Below are 14,406 nucleotides of genomic sequence, written 5' to 3' on the forward strand. Positions count from 1 at the left end.
ATGGCTTGGCATGGCTTGGCGTGACCCAGAGGGGTGGAAGTTGTCTGTGGCCCATCAGCCACTGCATCTGGCATGAGACTGTCACAAAACCCTTCCCCCTACAACTAAACTCTCTTTCATCAATTTGTCCTGCTAGGATTACACATGTTGGCAAAGCTGCGAGGAGGCTTGGCAGGCTAATAGTGCTCCAAAAATACAGAGAAAAGTTCTTGATGGAGGAACAAGCAATTGAAGCAGAATATTTCACGATGGTGGCAGAGCCAGAAGTAGGTTGCAGCACAACAGAAATCTTCAGTCCTTTTGGTCTTTCTGGCCATGGGATTCAGGTTTCCTTCCTGTGAAGTACTGTGTGGTTGCTGAAGCTCAGTGTCATCCCCATCTACTGAGAAGACATGCAGAGGCCTCTTGATTCAATACAACTCCCACGGTGATAATGGATGGTGATGGGGCAGACATGCGTGATTACCAGAAGCCCCTGGTCACGGACCTTCCCCAGTCACAGACCTCCACGTACAGAGCCAATGACTGGATGATGATGATTTGTACTTTGAACTAAGACTGGTGTGCAATGAGGCAGCTGCAATTATGACTGAGCAGGCCTATTTCGATCAGCTCTGCTCATCTGTGTGCAGGGGACACTAGAAAAGGCATCTTGAACAGTCTGTTTCACGTCACCTGCCTGAATCTGCCCAGGTCAAGTACTGAGGTCTGCAACCTGGACTAACCACACCCTGGTGCACGGCACTAACAGCGACCGACTGGCCTGAAGGACAGCACTTGCGTCCAGAGCTGCATGGATTTCTTTCCCTGAACAAGCGTGCAGAAAATGATCTACTCATCCCAAAGCAACTGAATGACACAGTGAAACGTATGACAGGTACTTGCAGATACACTTATGCTCCTTGGCTGTCTCTTCTATCTCATACCCCTTCTCCTCAATTTCAAGATAAAGAGGCTACATTATCACGGACCTCACGTCTAAACTTCCTGGTTTTCTTTTACTAAGGCAGAGTTTGACTATGTTGAACAAGGTTCACAGTGGACAACTACCTACTTCGGTACTGGAATTGTATTAAAGCGCCCAAGTGTGAGTGTGGCGAAATCCAGACTGTAGCACATATCACCGAGGACTGTCCTGTCCTAGTTATCTTTGAAATGATTGCACTGAAGACCTGCACTAGGCTGCTGACGATGCCTCGCCATAGGTATCATACCTGATACGGTCACTCTTGCCTTACCCCTCAGTACCATTGCTGATAGGATGCTTAGAGCTTGTTATGTTATTCAGATGCTGTATTCCATAGGAATAAATCACTAAGCAATAAATGGGAGCCATTGTGCAAGACCCCCGCTCAAAACCCTGGCTCCTAACTGACTGTATCCTAGTGCATTGCAAAGTCCCCCTCGGCACAGCTACAACCAGCGCAGTGCAGGACACCAACAGCTACAGCGGCCGTAGCAGAAGCGCTCACGTCGTGGCCCGGTCAGATCCTGACAATCTGCAGTGCTGCTGAACCCTGTCCTCGACCGTCTCAGGCAGGACACGAGATGAGGAGGAGAGGACAAGCAGTACAAAAGGCTGCTGGATGGATCCTCATTTGATGTGCTCCACCATGCCCGTCCGCACGGCCACAAACTGCTGTCAGCAAAAGAAGCAACCAAAGAAGGGGTTCAATGTCAAGTGCTGGAGAAACCCTGCTAAAAGACATCATCTCCAGCAGTTCTTCATGGACAAACATGCCAACTGCCCTGACGCTCCTGACACCACTGATCACTCAACAAAGAGCGAGAGCTTCAAGAAAGGTGTCCATGAGACGTGCTAAAAATCTCAAGGCTTCTCCAAAAAGAAACATCATGACTCGTTCAATGACAATGACAGCCTTTAGATTACTCAACCATTCAAAACTGACAGAACAACATGAACTTTAAATATGAAACTTAAACATCAGTGTGTTAGAAAAGGACTCCACTAAATAGGTGTGTAATCTGTAACATGTCATGAAAAATGGGATAATTTATTATGCCAGTGCTGCAAATCCTGATGAAATCTTCCCTGGGCTCACATAAGGGCTTCACTGAAGAGAAGGTGCTTGGGTTTGGTTTAGCACGTCATCCTGCACGTTCCCCTAGTCATTGCTTCCCATCTGCCCTGAGGGTTTTCTCCCCGTTTGCTTCGCAAAGGAGTCTAATCCCTTCATCAGGCTAGAGCAGGGCCAGGTTTCCTATGGCCGATCACATCAGGATTTCTATGCAGGTACCGTCCAGGTGGGAGCTTTCACCTCTGGGGTCCAGATCCCTTAGTACCATTGCTGATAGGATGCTTAGAGCTTGTTCTGTGCCCTGCCCTGGGCTCCCACAAGGGAGCAATATGACCTCCACCCACACAATGACCCAAGTACACTACCTCCGATAGTGCCCACTGGCACTTCTTGGCTTTCACCGTAAGACCCGCTTGCTTAGTACCATCCTGCTTCCGGACGAGTACCACCGGACTGGCCCAGGGACTCATTGAAGGCCAGATTACCCCCAACTCCTCCATCTCTGCGATCTCCCGTTTTATTTCTTGCCTCACCTTCTCGTTGACTGGGTAATGTCGGGAGTATATAGGGTGATGGCTGCCCGTCTCTATCGAGTGTACCGCCAGGTCCGTTCTACCTGGTTTATTAGAGAACACAGTCTCAAAGTCCTCGAGCGCTGCGAGCAGCTGGTCCTCGTCCTGGGAGGGCAGATGGTCTGGTAGGCGGAGATCCTCGATCCCTGCCTCGCCATCCGTCTCCATACATGACCAGCTCCTCGGGGTCCTCCGGAGTTCCCTCAACGGAGGGAACCCAGAATACCATCTCCTTTCTGTCGTAGTAGGGTTTAAGCATGTTCACCTGAATTGTCTTAGGTTTCCTACCCTTAATACCCACTACCTAGGTCACATCATCCAATCTGTCCAGGACAGCATGGGGACCTTCCCAAGCAGCTTGCAGCTTGTCCGTTTTTAGTGGCAGGAAAACCATCACATTCTCACCCCGCTCAAAGGTACGTAAGCGGGCCTTCTCATCATACCAGGACCTTTGCTTCTCCTGGGCCTGTCCCAGGGAGTCCCGTGCCACCTTCATCGTGTCAGTCAGTTTCTGATGGAAGTCAAGCACGTACTCCACCACGGAGGTCTTGGTGGAAGTGATCTTCTCTTCCCACTCCTCTCTCACCAAATCGAGAGGACTTCGCACTCGCCTCCCGAACATCAACTCGAAGGGCGAGAACCCAGTGGACTCCTGGGGCACCTCCCGGTAGGCAAAGAGCAACTGCGGCAGTTTCTCATCCCAGTCATTGGGGTTGGAGTCCACATAGGCCTTGAGCATCCCTTTCAAGGTCGCTGTTAGTGCCGTGCACCAGGGTGTGGATAGTCAGGGGCTTATTAGGAAGCCTCCCTTAGTCCACAGACCTAAGGGGCCTCCTTGGCATAATTTAGACCCACCCCTCAATAAGTCTCCCACACTGGTCACAAGGAGAACTTTACTGATTACAGGGGTAGGGTGGAAACAGGGTAAAAGGTAGAGCAATATCATAGAAATCTTACAGGAATATCAAAGGAGTCCCATAGAGCAAACCAGGGTGGCTGAGGTAGCCGTTTAAACGCATCTGAGTTACTGAAGCTAAATATCTAATCGGATCTCGAGTATCTTACTCACTCGCATCACCCAGAGGTGGTTGTTGTTTCCTCTGGAGGCAGGGCACTCTTGGAGCATGCGGTGATGAGGAGAGAGCCAGGCTCAGATTCACCTGGATGCCCGCATGGCTAATGGCTGCCTTCTTCCTGGCCCGGGCCCTTAAATAACCTCTCTGACCTCAGCAGCCCGGTCCAATCGAAGCTGCCAATACTGGGCACAAGCCGACCAATCTCCCCCGCATCCCTGGCTACCTGGGCCCGCGCAGGGCCGGGTCTTTTCCCCCCTGCCCAGGTGACCAGAGCATCGCCTCCCAGGCGCCAGGCTTTTGTCATGCAGACCAGGTGGGAGATCCCCGCTCTGAGGGATTCAACACCAGCCTCTCAGGCTGGCTGAGACACATCTCTGGAGAGGGACACCGACGGTGGCATTTCTGCCACATCAGGCATGTGCATCTTGGGCAGCGGTCTGTGCGGAGGGAACCGCTGATACAAAGGAGACGGCTGGGACCTGCTGGGAGCGGGTGTGCAGCTGCCAGGTTGGGCTCATGGAGTCGTGTTGGCTCCCTGGGGCTGGGAGACAGAAACGTGAACCCCAGGCCCCGGGTTCTGGTCATTTCTGTGAAGCATTTGCCCCCTCCCCTGCCAGCCTGCCCCCACCACCACCTTCTTTAGCCCACGCAAAACACTTCTGCCTTAATTCCCAAAGGAAACAAGTGCTCTTCACTGGGGGGAGATGGGGAGGTGGGTACAGCTCTTATTCCCCTAGGCGCTGTGGCTTAGTTGGTTAAAGCACCTTCCGTGTAAATAGGAGATCCTGGGTTCAAATCCCAGCAATGCCTAACTCTCACTGCAATACCCCAGCTTCTTACCTTTGGAGCAGGATTGGTCTTGGTGTCAATACATAGCTTCCTGTCTCATGGGACTTTGGTAGACCCCTCTTCTTGCTCCAACATCTAAACCTGTCTCTAATGAACAAGAAATGGGTTCTCCTGCAGGATACGTGCAGTGTTTACAGTGGGGCAAGATCAAAAACAAGGGCATCTCTTCCCTGTTTCTATGTGCAACTGCAGGCCTGTGCAATGTAAACCCCTATTCGTCATAGGAAATGCATGTTTCTGAATGCTGTTCTTCTTGTCAAGAGACCGTCTCGTGTTTTAAAGGTCCTCTCTGGTTGTCTGGGCCAGGCCCAAGTGAAAGGAAACTAGATCCCAGGAGCCGCGCCGAGCGCCACAATCCAGATTCCAGGGGCATCCTTTCTGAAATAGGGTTTTTGATTTGGACTTTCCAAATGCATTTAATGGTTCACAGATCAAGGATGGGTAGGAAACCACCGAGGAGAAAAGTCATCTAGAAATGGACCGAGAGAGAGAGAGAAACTGAACGAGAGGCTGAGTCTTGCTGGTGCCTGGGCAACTCCTTTGGACCCTCTGGGTACATTTACATGAGATGCTTTAATGAGCATTAGATTCATCTGACGTACATTAAAGCATGGCTGTAAAACCATGCACTAGGCTAACGGACATTTGATTAGTGAAATGTGCATTTTTCTAATACCTGAAGATACAGAGAGTTTTTGCACATGCTCTACGGTGCGGGGAAGGTGCTTTAATTAAAGTGGATCCAAAAGCCACCCAAATTCAAGCACCTGGAGTGTCTCATATATCAGCATCCCCACACTTTAATATGTCAAACAAGCTTTAGTTGTAGTGCCCCTGCCACCATTTTGAAGCACGGGGACACTGCTACGAGACGCGGCGGCTGGCTGTAATCACAGCGCGTGTGAGCAGCCTCCTGGCTCATGTACAGTCACCAGCAGGTACTAGATTTAATGCTCGCGAGAGCACCCTGGCTGAGACTCCCTCCAAACAGGGGGCAAGGACGGCTTCTCTGCCACCCCTGCCTGGCTGTAGCTCCCTGGGGCCAGCTTCTGCCTGCCTCCAGCTCGTGGGGGTTTCCTTGGTGGGCCTGTCTGGGCAGCAGCAGTGCTATCCTCTGCTGTCACGTGCAGAGAAACTCACTGATGGCACCGGTGATCTCCACCTCCGCTGTGGGGGTCAGGGCCTCGTATCACAGGCAGAAGCAGCCCTCCGATCTGGTGCGAGTGAGATCCACGATGACTGCCTGTCCTCTCCCCAGCGTGCCTCTCCCAGGACAAAGGAAGAGCCAGGCCGCCCTCCCGCAGGTATTTCTCCGAGTCAGGCCCCGTGGCCCAGGTGGACTTAAATCACGCAACTGGAGTAAATACGTGGAGGGGGCTGGGCTGAGGCTGTCTCAGGCCGCGAGACGGAGAAAGACAGCAAAGGACTTCTTCACACCCTACATCCACATTTCTCCATGATTAAAATGAAACACCACTAAGATGCAGATATAGATACAGATATATTGTGGTGTTTTATTTTTAAAAAATCATATAAAGAAGTGGATTTCTGTTTACTTTTTTAATTAAAAAATTGGGGAATTTTTAAAATCAGAAAGCCAAGACCCCTGATGACCAGTGAGTAGCTATCAATGCACGGGGGTGCCCACAATGCTGGCTAAGCAGGTTGGTTTGCCAGGAAGGTGAAATGGAGAAAATGGACGAGCAGCTGGGACACAGTGAGCAGCACACGTGAGGCGCGCATGTCCATAGATAGACACAGCGGCCCCGTGACCTCTGGGGATTCGTGCCCAGGCCCAAGGGAGGAGACTGAAGCTGCCCCCCACCCCGCCCCGAGCCTGGGCATGGGGATGAGGTGGGTCTTGGGGGGCAGCGCATGCAGCCTGCGTGTGCGGCGCGGAGTGGGGCAGCCCCGGGGCTTGTGCCGGCTGTGGTTTGGGGTGATGGGAGGAGCCCTGGGCAGCGCCAGGACTGGGACAGCGCTTCGCTCCCTCCGGTAGACACATGCTGGAGTTAGACAGAGACGAGCCCTGCCTCACCCCTGCCCGTGTGTGCGCCAGTGCTGCCCACTTGCGGGATCTACTTCTCCCCGGTGCCCTGCCCGGTGGCCGGGCGGCCCCGGGGGCCTTCAGCGTGGGCGGCGGGCTGCTCCAGCGGGGCAGCCGACCCGTGCTGGGGCCCGGGAGGTTGGCCCGGGGTCGACCTGGCTCCCGAGCTCCGACTGCTTCCTGTGAGGTCTTTGAATATGGCTCGCCGGCTCACTGGGTGATAAAAAGTTCATGATCTGGCCCCACATTCAAAAACGTTGGACACCCCTGATATAGAGATATATAGATATATAATTAGTTGGCACTTGTCCTAGTATTTCACCCAAAATACGTCACAGGGAAATGTAGCTTTTAGGAAAGAACTAAAACGCCTTTTCTGACATAGCTGTAGTATCTCGCGTGTGTTAAGTGATGCTCCCAGCTGCCTTCCAGTGAGCCCCATGACATGTCTCTCTGACAACCCGACAGCATTGCTCAGTGAAAGCTGAGCGCGCGCTGGAGGCGTCCAGCTCGTGCGGCGGTCTGCAGGCATTTCTATGCGGGGCAGAGAGAAGGATTTATTCCATCCCTGTTCCCGCACATGCCCTTGTGTGCGTGTCGCTGTGGTCTCCGCTGACACTTGGGGAGGAGGAGGTAAAACTAACCAGACACCCCATAGACCTACTGTAGGCCGTTGAATAGACCCACACGATCCTACAGGGAGCCCCAGGGGAAAAGACAGCCTGGCAAAGACATGAAACCTCCCGCTCTATCAGATATATTACTAGAGCCTCTCTTCTTCCTCAGCACTGCACCAAACCATGCAAAAACCCGAGCAAAAATCACCTTATGCTTCTCTCTTAGAGCAGATGATCCCAGGATGTGGGAAGTGTGTCACCCTGCAGTACGATATTCATTTAAACATATTGTTAAAAGCCCCAGCACAGTGGATTCGGAACCACTTCTCTAACACGTCACAAAGCAGCAGCTTGTTTTTTCCTCATTTTGTACCTAATTAGTACGAAAAACATCAGGGACTTGGAAGACGTGAGCGTCTAGGCTGAATCAAACCAGTAATCCATCTCGTCAAGTAACCAGTCTCCAGCAGCGACCGGTATCGGGTGTTTTCGAGGGAGCAGGGAGGGAGGGGAGGTAGAAAGTGATCCTGCTTTTAGCGCCACAAGTCCAGACCCCTGCGTGGTGCAGGGACGCAGCGCACGCTCTGGACATGGACCTGACGAGACATGTACATTAAGAGCCCCAGGAGGCTGCAAGAGCCACTTTGTCTCCAATTACTCCTGAAATACAGGTTTAAAATTTCAGCACAAAACACCCAATTACATTTTACTCCTTCACCTGATTTCTAATACCGCTGAAAACAAAAAGCCACTTATGCACACAACCCTCCCTTAGATAACACGAATCAAAAATATGTGGAAGTGTATTTGAAGTCTTGTGGGAATATTACCGCTCTTAAGATTCATTAAAAAAAACAGCACAGCAATCAAGTTTAGAAATGCCTTAATAACCCACACTTGGCGTTGTATAGTACATAATGACATCTGGAAGGGCTCGTGATGAAGCTAGGAGGGTCTTCACATGCAAACAAGATGCACGTGGAAAGGAAATACATTACCGGTAAAAACTGACAATAAAACGGAGGAGGGACAGAAATGGCACGTGCTTTGTGGGAAGAAAAATTACTGAAATACATGAACAAACCTGCTTTCCCCTTAGCTTTCCGCAGGAGCCATGACTCGGTTTTACCTGCACTGCTGCCATGCCCCGAGGTGTCACAGGGCTGCCCTCTACCGACACGCGGTGTTCATCCACCCGGAGCTTAAAAGAAGAATTCAAATCCATATCATGCAAAACTAGTGTCACAGGCTTACTGAGACTACCGGAGTATGTAAGTGCAGGACGGGCTTTGCAAGAATTGAATCTCAAAGGAGCAACTCGGTTAGACTCCTGTAGTAGGACTACAGCCCACTGGTTCAAACTCAGCTGTTTTGGTTTTTCATTCCAGTTTATACTTGACTAACACAGAGCTTGGACACTGGAATGACATTTAAAATGAGGAGTCCAGCCATTGACCACGAACTTGGAAAAAACTCAGTTTAAGCAGAAGTCTGGGGACAGAAGGATTAACATTTTATCTTTTGTATGTTAGGAGCTCATCTGACTCCCATTACCATTGCACCCACATACCTTACAGCCTACGGTGGATGTATCTTCACAACTTCCCCGTGAGGTAGAGAAGGATCATTCCCACTCACGGTCAGCGCACTGAGGCACAGAGGGACAAAAGGATGTGCCCAAGGTCAGCAGGGCAGGCTGTGGCAGAGGGTGGAACGAAGCTCAGCTTTCCAAAGTCCTTAGGTAACCGGTGGCTGTGTTACCTCTCGGTAGAGCTTGCGTCTCCTCTCCTTTGCATGAAATGCAGGAGTAACCACAAACGCATGAAATACGCACCAGAAAGATAAGATTGAGGGCCAATGTTTCTATGATGAGGAATAGGAATGACTGGATCGTTTCTTTTAAAAATTAAGGGAAAAGCCTCCATACGTTTCTCTTTCATACACCTCACTGCAGGATCACCATGCAATACAGCACAGCTTTGCTCCCCAAAGGCCAAAAAAACCCAACAATCTTTCTGCATGCAAAACAATACAATTTAAGTCTTTTCAAAGGTTTGGCTTCATTCAAATGATTTACATGTGTTGTTTCAGTACAAGACACAAGAGGCATGGAGAGGAAATGTATGAACTCAACACAAGTCGCACCTTCGGCTAATTTAAGTTATAAAATTAAAGTAAAAAAAAAGAAAACGTTTCTAATCAATGACTAGACAGAGATCAATAGGATAATCAAGCTGCTTTAAAAGCCTACAGCAATCAACAGTAATTGAATATACTTTTGCTGTCATTTCATCATCTCTCATATTTTTAATTAGTCACCAAACTTCAACTAACCTTCAGCTGGCTTCTGGGTAAAAATTAACGTCTCTGGAATCCATGGCAAGGTGGCCAAGTGGTTAAGGCGATGGACTGCTAATCCACGTGTGGGTTCAAATCCTCGCCTTGTCATGCGTTACTTGTATAAGTCAGGGCTGAAGCACTAATGACCTGATTGTCCCTCTGCTCACCTCCCCGGGTGTATTGCCATTGACTTCGCCAGGGGACAGAGTGTCAAAGGGTGAAAGCTGGGCAATTTTGTGCACTGTGAGACCCTGGGCATATGTGTGTTTTGTGGGCTCTGGGCTCCAGGCAAGTGGGGAAATGTTAGCAGCAGGCCAGTGCAGCCACACCTGCCATGCCCACACCAGGCCAGCCCACATAACACACATCCTACCTCAAAAAGTAGTCACTTCACAAGAGGTTGTGGTGGAGCAGCGCAGTGGGAACACCAAGTGGGCACTGTGCTCCCCACACACCTTGTCATCCCATTCCCAGTCTGGCCTTTCCCCTGGCGCGGCTTAGAAAGCCCCAGGAGTTTGGGGGATCTTGGGGCGGGGGGCACTTGGCAGCAAGCTGAGCAGCTGCCTGGACAGGCACCAGGAAGGAACAACCCTCCCCAGTAATGGGATTTCTCTGCCCTGCGCGCGGCAGGTCTCACCCCGCAGTGTTTTATCATGCACCCGCGTTCACCCCGCTGGCCCTTTTGCTCCAGCCTGACCCTCTGATCCCTGCGCGGCTTGGGAATGTCTTCCATTTTCTGCCGCCCAGGGGGGATTCCCTACCCAAGATGGCTCCCATGAAGAGCACGATACCGCGTGGATGAGCCCCTGTTGGTGATGGACAGGAGGGGTTTCGGAGCAGGGGGGACCAAAGGGGTCACCTCGGTGCAAGTCCTCCTGTCCTTCCCACCAAGGGGAGGAGAGGACACGTGCACTCAGGGCCCTCATTATCCCCCACGGGTGGTAAAAGGCTGTAAATTATTGTAGCCATTTCCCTGAGATGTTCGTCACCACCCTTCCCTCCGAAACGTCACACAGAGACATTTGGGGTGCAAGAGAGACGAGCGTACATTTGAGTACGCACAAGGAAGAGTTTTCCAGTCCAGGCTCACAGGTCATTTCCAGATATTTCGTACTTTCTTAAATCAAATGGCTCTTTTTTTGAACCCGAGCATCCCTGGGGAGAAGTAAAACCAGGCCAGATGGCAAGTTTCAAACATCAGCCTTTCCATACAGACCACCGTAGGCAGCACGAGTTACAATCACCTCCGAGGAAACACTGGCATTTCTGCCGAACTTGTGCAGAGCTGGAAGGGTCTTGCGCAGACTTCCCCAACAGACTCGGAAACATTGTGGGATGAGGCTTGTTGGGCTGACAGTGTTTAAATCTTTGACCTCAGGAAGTGCTCCCCAAACTTTGCCTCCATATGAAGGACGCTTACACCAGGAAACTACAGCTGTGGCCAGATTAACGGGCGCACTGTTGGACACAGGGTGAGAAGAGGTCTTGCCCGCTACGATTCAGCCGGTCTCTTGTCCTGGTAACGTCTGTCTGCTCCTGTCACCGAGCAAGTGAAGCTGAACGCTGGCAACTTGACCCAGGGCAGCTTACCTGTGAGTGACACGGGCTAAACTTGCACTTCCAGCAAGATAGGAGGGGACAGATGACACGGGTAAATTCAGCTCAAGAGTGGTACGTTCCTGACTTCGGACTTGCAGATCTGTCCACCCCCGAATATTCTGGTTGCTTTGTTTCTTTTCTTTCTTTTTTTTTAAACGAAAGGGGAAGGAGACCAGATGAGCAGATTGGCAGCCTTGGGGTTTGAAGTCTTTCAGTCACAGATGTCCAGCCCAGTAGCATGAGGAGCTTCCCCACATCCTTTCCCAGCAAACCTCACCCTTGACAGTTTTGCCAGGCAAGCTTTTCCATTCAGGACGGACACCTGTCCAGTGGGAAGTGCACCAAGACGCTCCCCAGGGCGCCACGACAAGGCCCAGACAGCCATGCCTTTGGGGTCTCATTGACCTGCATGGGACCCCAGCCCTGAGCCAGAGGTGAGCGTTTTTATAGTCACGTACTGAAATCCCCGGAGCCAACCACCTCGCCTGGCATGAAACAACCTCCCATCCCACAGTATACTTTTAAGAAAGAAGAAAGAGTGGCTGGCTATCAACACACACTGCATCTCCAGGAGGAGATACCTACCCCTGCGCAGTGAGCCATGCATTTAGGTGCTCCTGTTGTACCAGACGATGAAGAGGGGATGAGTAAAAGGCAGCTGTTCGAACTCCAGCTGGGGAGCCTGGTCTCCTTTCCCGTCACCAAGGAAATCTTCTAGGAATACACTGTGAAAATAAGAGGGGGAAAACATAAAAAATCAGCTGCTCCTCAAGCACAGCTATGTGCAATGGTGGTGCTCAACCTGCCAGCCCCATGGACCGAGCTGGTTCATGGGCCTGATCCAGCAGGGGCTTAACACACAGAGGCGGTCCACAGGTCTGGCCTCGCATGCCAAGTTACGGTGCAACCTGCAAACGGGGTCACGCCATCCAGCCCAGCGTGCCCCTGGGGTCTGCAGTGGTGGCAGTGTTAACTCCAGGGCTCTGGGATTCAAACTGCTACCACCCCCTGCCAGCACATCCCTGGGCCCAGGAGGAGCGCTATGGGGTGAACGACAGCCCACAGCCTGGACTCAGGCCATAAGCTAGAGGCTGAGCATCACTGATGGACAAGAACATCTCTAGATGCAACAGCGCTCTCATAAGCAGCCTTCATTGAATTCCTCTCCCTTCTCAGTCCTTCGCTTCAATTGCTCAGTTGTTCAGTTTTAGGCAATTTTTTAAGTGTCAGCAAAAGAGCCTGACAAGCCATGAAAGGCTTCCCCAGGAGAAGAAGTGTACCATTCTGCATGTGCAGTCCATGTAAGAGTTAAAAAGCCCCAAACAGAGAGCAAGTCAGCCAAGGGGAGCCTGGCTCCGTGGCTGGGGCTATGCAGGCACCCAGCTCCAGACACCTCGGTCTACAGGGAGTGACGGGGAGTCCAAGTGCTTGCGGGTCTGAAGGCCAAGTCCTCCTTTCATCCTCTGGTCCTAAGAGTTTGAGCCCCAGTGTGCCATGCAGACCAAAGGGCCAAGGCCCTGCCACAGCACCCTCCAGCAGAGTGTCGGGGGCAGCGGTGCTGTCACGGGGGCCCTTGACACAGCTGCGACGGTAGTTGTGGCTGGAGCTCTTCGGGAGTGACAAAGAGTTTGGCCCCAGCTCCTATCACTTTTATATAAACACCCTTAGGTCTCAAGCGGACTGTGACATTCAAGGTTAACTAATCTTGCCGAATCTGGACTCCATTTCCTTGTGGTTTACCCTTGAGGTTTCTAACAAGCTCCACGAGAGTTCATGTGCGACGTAGTGAAATACCTTTGCCCACGCTCGGTAGTTTCCCCGTGCGGTTATGCGCTTTGCCGTTGTAAACGACAGCTTCACCCGAGAAGGTCAGCTTGGGCTGAATTTGAGAGCACCTGTCCAGTGCGCCCTGAGGAAGAAAGAGAAAAGAGACAAACAATTGCACCATGAATCGCTGCAGGGGAATCCACTGGTGCTAAATCCAAAGCCCAGTCTCAAAGGAGCAATAAGGGAATAAGAGGGGCCACACACACGAATAACATTAAAGCACTGACTGCACCTGTTCTTTCCACCCACCCCCAACATTTTGATGACCAGTGGTTTGGTGATGGCCAACCCTTCTCATGATCCAGCATCTGACTCGGCCACTTCAATACTGCAGGAATGGCCCAAGACCTTCCAGCAGCACTGCTACCTGCAGGGCGAGATTTGCAAAAGGTCCGACAGGATGGACTTAGGTGTTTTGTGTGTGTTGTGTGCGATATGGATATTATAACGGGTCTGGGTTGGCAGCGGGGCTTCGTAGGGGTGCACGGGTGCGGTTTGTTGTATTGAGAAAGGTTTTTCCTTTTGTGGTGGGAAGTGCAGCAAGCATGACAAGGTGGCCGAGTGGTTAAGGCGATGGACTGCTAATCCATTGTGTTCTGCATGCCTGGGTTCAAATCCTGTCCTTGTCGTGAGGCACTGTTGTGGTGTAAGAGGCATGACAAGGTGGCAGAGTGGTTAAGGCAATGGACTGCTAATCCATTGTGCACTTTTGTGGGGTGAGGTGGGCACTCTTGAGGGGAGGGACAGGATCCAGCTTGATCTGGACAGGTTGCAGAGGTGGGCGCATGAGAATAGGCTGGGATTCAACGCAGACAAGTGCAGGGAGAAGGAGCCAGCAACACACCTATAGGCTGGGAATCACCCCTCTTGCCAACACGGTTGCGGAAAGGGATCTTGGAGTCATTGCTGACTCCAGGATGGATGTGAGCCACCAATGCGAGGAAGTGGCCGGTAAGGCTAATCGCACCTTGTCGTGCATCCACAGATGCATCACAAGCAGGTCCAGGGAGGTGATCCTTCCCCTCTATGCGGCGCTGGGCATGCCACAGTTGGAGTACTGCATCCAGATGATGGAGAAGGAGACGCATGCATGCATTTCCAAATCTGACACAGTGCGTGAGGCAAGCAGCCTGCACATGGAAGATCTTCTTGCATTGGTTTTAATCCCAGAACATTTCATGATCAGAATTTAAAATGCCCCTTTCCCAACCATGGGGACACACAATAACTCTCTCAATGCCTTCTGAATCACACATACTTCATTTAAACAAGCTTTCCTCCGACTGCCAACCTTGCAAACTCAAGCCACACTCCAAGGGAAAAAATGAGTTTCTTCCCTTCTCACATCACCACGTGCCAAGGACTCTACATGGCAAATCACACTCCTGTTGGCACCTGCTCTGGTCTCTCCGCATTCACATCATGCCCTCGGGGACACCG

The 14,406-nt window shown here is 51.4% G+C and overlaps 1 non-coding gene across 1 annotated transcript; it reads left to right on the forward strand.

Moving 5' to 3' along the window:
* Positions 1-13,513: 13,513 nt before the first annotated feature.
* On the forward strand, positions 13,514-13,595 carry TRNAS-GCU (transfer RNA serine (anticodon GCU)). The gene has a single exon. It is a non-coding gene; the product is annotated as a tRNA-Ser (tRNA).
* The last annotated feature ends 811 nt before the right edge of the window (positions 13,596-14,406 follow it).

This window comes from Alligator mississippiensis, chromosome 11 (genome assembly GCF_030867095.1).
Source record: "Alligator mississippiensis isolate rAllMis1 chromosome 11, rAllMis1, whole genome shotgun sequence".
Classification (NCBI taxonomy): domain Eukaryota; kingdom Metazoa; phylum Chordata; order Crocodylia; family Alligatoridae; genus Alligator; species Alligator mississippiensis.